The sequence below is a fragment of the Aethalodelphis obliquidens genome, unplaced genomic scaffold (genome assembly GCF_003676395.1).
Source record: "Aethalodelphis obliquidens isolate GAN/ISIS:26980383/991018 unplaced genomic scaffold, ASM367639v1 scaffold51, whole genome shotgun sequence".
Lineage (NCBI taxonomy): Eukaryota > Metazoa > Chordata > Mammalia > Artiodactyla > Delphinidae > Aethalodelphis > Aethalodelphis obliquidens.
The window spans coordinates 12,606,810-12,612,081 of NW_020837995.1; the positions used below are offsets into that span (position 1 = coordinate 12,606,810).

A 5,272-nucleotide genomic window follows, 5' to 3' on the forward strand; every position below is an offset into this window, starting at 1 on the left:
CCCAGAGATAAACCCACGCACATATGGGCGCCTAATTTACGACAAAGGAGGCAAGAACATACAATGGAGAAAAGACAGCCTCTTCAATAAGTGGTGCTGGGAAAACTGGACAGCTACATGTAAAAGAATGAAATTAGAACACTCCCTAACACCATACACAAAAATAAACTCCAAATGGATTAAAGACTTAAAGGTGAGTATTACTTTTAAATAAAAATTTTAAAAATAGGAAAAAGAAATGAAATAAAATAATGAAATAATAAAATAATAAAATAATAAAATAATAAAATAAAAAAATAATGAAATAAAAGAAATGAAATAAAAAGTATCCCATCAGTGAGAGATTGTTTAATCATACGTAATACTAGGCAGCCAGTAGAAAAACCAAGGTCCATCTATACAAATTTTAAGTAAGAAAAACAAACTGCAGAATGGTGTGGTTAGGATAATATATTTAATTTATTATTTATAATAATTTATTCCGAATATTGTGTGTGTGCATATGCATGTGAGTGTACCTGCACACCAAGCTGGGAGGATATATATCAAAGTGATAGCAAAGTATGGGGATACATGGCAAAGTGGGGAGGAGAGAAAAGACTTTTTAAATATTCTACACTTTTATATACTGTTTTAAAATTTTTTTTATTTTATATTGGAGTATAGTTGATTTACAATGTTGTTATACTGTTCATTTTTTCAAGGAGCATGCATTGAATATGAATGTATGGAACATTCTGCAGGTTCAACGCTACAGTGATTCTGAGTGTGTCCCTTTTCTTTTTTGCTATGGAAGAGCCAAGCGTCACAGTACTGTGTTAGGTATGAGGGTGAGGATATTACACTGACCTGTAGGGAGGAAATTCACTGGTTCTCTGCTCCTTAGTATTGTTCCCAAAGGGAAGTTTGTGAATTGAATCACTCCACTGTCGTGCCTTACTGTCACCACAGAGGTGACCAAAAGTCTGATTTCGTGTTTCTTTTTATATAGTTCTATTTCCTTCCTCTGCTCGGTTTTGAGCAAATGTCACCAAGAGTGTGTGGGATTTAAATCTCCAAGTCTAGTATCTGATGATCGTGGCAAGGTATCTGTCTCACACTTTGGAGTTCTGGACTTGGGGGTCTTGAGTAACCCCAATACTTGTTAGAATCCTTTGGCAATTCAGTTATTTTTGTATTTTATTTTATTGTGGAAAGAGCACTTAACATGAGATTTACCCTCTTAACAAATTTTTAAGTATTCAATATATTATTGTTGACTATAGGTATGATAGTTGTATAGCCTATCTCTAGAACTTATTCATCTTTTAAATTTTATTTTTTCCTTCCAGTTTTATTGAGATAAAATTGACATACAACATTGTATAAATTTAAGGTATACAGCATAATGATTTGATTCACATCATGAAATGATTACCACAATAAGTTTAGTGAACATTCATCATCTCATATAGTTTAAAGAAATAGAAAAGTAAGTTTTTCCTTGTGATGAGAACTCTTAGGATTTACTGTCTTAACAACTTTCATATATAACATATAGCAGTGTTCATTTTATTTATCATGTTGTACATTTCATCCCTAGTACTTATTTATCTTGTAACTGGAAGTTTGTACCTTTTGACTGCCTTCATCCAGTTCCCCCTCCTCCCACCCCCACCTCTGGGAACCACAAATCTGATCTCTTTTTTCATGAGTTTGTTTTTGAAGTATAATTGACCTACAGCATTATGTTAGGTCCTGTTTCACAACGTAGTGATTGTATATTGCTGTACATTTCAAAATTATCACTACAATAAGTCTAGTTACCATCTGTCACCATACAAAGATATTACATAATTATTGAATGTATTCCCCACACTGTACATTTCATACCGTGATTCATTTATTTTGCATCTAGGAGTTTGTACCTCTTAACCTTCCTCACCTATTTCTATCCTCCACCCACCCCCTCCCCTCTGGCAACCACCCTTTTGTTCTCTGTATCTATAACTCTGTTTCTGTTTTACCATGTTTGTTCATTTGTTTTATTTTTTAGATTCCACATATAAGTGAAACCATACAGTATTTGTCTTTCTCCTGTCTGACTTATTTCACTTAGCATAATACCCTCTAGGTCCATCCACATTGTTGCAAATGGCAAGATTTCATTCTTTTTTATGGCTGAGTAGTATTCCACTGCATGGTTGGGGCTGAATCCCTGCCTGGCTAGCTGCTTGGCCTGAGGCATCCCAGTACTGGTGCCAACAGCCTGGTGGGTGGGTCCAGTCCTGGTGCTAACAAGCTAGAGGGAGGACTCCAAAGTGGCACTTGCTAGCACCAATGTCCTTTTGGTAGATGATTCTCCAAAATGGACGCTGCCAGTGTCTGTGTCCCCAGGGTGAGCTCCAGTTGCCTCCTGCTTCTCCAGGAGGCTCTCCCAGATCAGTAGGTGGGTCTGACCCAGGCTCCTTTTAAATTACTGCTTCTGTCCTGAGACCCAGTGTGTGTGAGATTCTGTCTCTGCCTGTTAAGAGTGGACTCTGTTTCCCACAGCCCTCTGGGTCTCCAGAAAGTAAGCCCCACTGCCCTTCAAAGTCAAAACGTTTTGGCAACTCATCTTCCTGGTGTAGAACCCCTGGGCTGGGGAGCCTGATGTGGGACTCAGACCTCATTTTCCTTGGGGAGAGCCTCTGCAATTGTAATTATTTGTGGGTCACCCACCCCCGGGGTATGAGTCCTGGCTACACCACGTCTCTGCCCCTCCTACCCTCTCATTGTGGTTCCTTCTTTATATCTTTAGTTGTAGGAGATTATTTCTGCTAGTCTTCAGGTCTTTCTCATCAATAGTTTCTCTGCAAGTAGTTGTAATTGCGGCGTGCCCGTGAGAGGGGGCTGGCTCAGGGTTTTCCTACTCTACCATCCTGGCTACTCCCTCATTTTTCTTTTAATTAAAAGAGGTTATATTTATGAACACTTTAAGACAACTTGGGAATTATGCAGTAAAAGAGAATAAATCCTTCAAATTACAAAGATTTTGCTAATATGCAAACTGCCGATCCATCTAAATTTGGCATATCCTGTCTACTTAAGTAGTAATTTTTGTTGAAGCAGTAATTTTTTAAGTAGTAATTTGTTTAAGTAGTAATTTTTCTAACAAAATTCAGTTGGAGAACCAGTGAATATTTATGCCTTTGACAAAGATAACAAGTATGGTATTGCTGTGGTTGAGAAAAGAGAATATAAATCCTGGCTATCTTACTGTTCTGGCTCATCAAAACTCAAAGAACATGTGAGGTTCTGTCATGTCCAGTGAGGTTAGACTGTATGTAATAGGGTTACATACTGTGTTGTTACATGTTTTTATCATATAAATGGTCTGGTTGTTCCTCTTCTTCTCCATTAGGAAAATATATAGGGAATAATCAATTTTAATAGGAATCCTTATATGCAGGCAGTTTAGAATCTCTGAGCAATTTTTATGTCCAAGTACAGAGCCATTTACATAGCTTATTTGGGCTTTGTATCCACACTTGCAGTCCATATGCTGTGCTATCTGTGCTTCCCATTTGTCCAGGCATTTTAGTTCCAGGCCAGACTCTGGCAACATCACGGGTTGAAATTGTTCAAAGTCTCCTGTGGATTTTTGTTTGACCATGAGTAGGAGGCTGGCCTTTAAATCCCCATGTTGTCATGATGCCTTGAAAACCTTTACCAATATCGTTTTTGTTGTGACATTCATATACTGTCTGGGAGAAAATGAGCAGCGTAAGGAGGAGTGCCTGGTTTAATGACAGCGTTGTCTGTTACATGAAAGGTTTTAACTTTCCATACTGGCAGCAATCCAAGTTCTCAGTAAATTTCCAATAGAGATGCAGAGCTATAGACATGTGTTACAGTTTTTCCTCCTACAGTTAGGGCTGCCATTTTCCCATTCTGGTTTTCCTTTGGAGTATATTTTAGAATGTGATAGTCTTGTATCTTAAGTAATGTGACCATATGCTTTTGACCGTCCTTGGTCCATAAAGGCATCATGCCCAGCTTCAGTGTGATAAGGCCAACGTTAGAGAAACCTGGTTCCCAAGGATATAAAGGCCATGGTTCATCTTTCAGAGGACGCAGTTTACTTACTAATTGGGCTTTATTTTTATCAGAGATCAACTGCTTAACAAATGGGACATTTTCTTTGCAAAGGTGCTTGTCCTAGCAAGTACAGCTCTTGCTGTGGAGCCTTCTAAGCAGAAGCCAGATGTTTCTTCCCTTCCCCAAGCCCCGAGCAGCAGCCAGGCTGCCCGTGCCTCAGGCCAGTACCTGGGCATTGGTTTGTGTCAGCAGCCTCCAACCAGGCATTCTGTGGCTGGGAAGGGGTCCTCCTGAGACACTTCCGGGCGCCCTACCACTCTGTTTTCAGGGCTTCCCTGCTGTGAGTCAGATATCTGGGAGCCATTCATCCAACAACCTGTGAATTAGAACTTACTCCTCTTGCTTAACGGAAACTTTCTGCCTGTTGTAACTCCCCATTTCCCTCACCCCCAACCCCTCACCACTCCACTCTGATTATATGAATTTGACTATTTTAGATACCTGATATCAGTGGAATCATGCAGTATTTGCCCTTCTATGACCCGCTTATTTCACTTAGCATAATGTCCTCAAGATTCATGTATCTTATTGCATATTGTAGAATTTCTTTCTTTTTTAAAGGTGGAACAGTATTCTGTTGAATGTGTATATCACATTTTATTTATCCATTTATCTGTCATTGGACATTTGTTTCCACATCTTTGCTACTGCGAATAGTGCTGCAATGAACATAGAAGTGCTAATATCTTTGAGATCCTGATTTCAATTCTCTTAGATAAATACCCAGAAGTGGGAGTGCTGGATCATATGGTAGTTCTGTTTCGAATTTTCTGAGGAACCTTCATACCATTTTCTATAGCAGTTGTACAGTTGTGCATTCCTACCAACAGTGTGCCAGAGTTCTAATTTCTTCTAGTTTATCCAGTTGGTGTATAATTGTTCATAGTAGTCTTTTATGATCCTTTTAATTTCCATGGCATCAGTTGTATGTCTTTTCTTCCATTTATGATTTCATTTATTCGAATCTTTTCTTTTTACCTTACTCAGTCTAACTAAGTAAGGTAAAGAAGCCCGTGCACCGCAACGAAGAGTAGGCCCTGCTCACCGCAACTAGAGAAAGCCCACACACAGCAAAAAAGACCCAAAGCAGCCAAAAAAAAAAAAAAAGAAAAAGTGATAACTAAGAAAATAGGGCTGTTAGTGTAGAATAGAG

At 38.7% G+C, this 5,272-nt stretch overlaps 1 pseudogene; it reads right to left on the bottom strand.

Annotated features, from left to right (window-relative positions):
• Window positions 1-2,136: 2,136 nt before the first annotated feature.
• Window positions 2,137-4,840, bottom strand: LOC113608128 (39S ribosomal protein L3, mitochondrial pseudogene; annotated as a pseudogene).
• Between the last annotated feature and the right edge of the window lie 432 nt (window positions 4,841-5,272).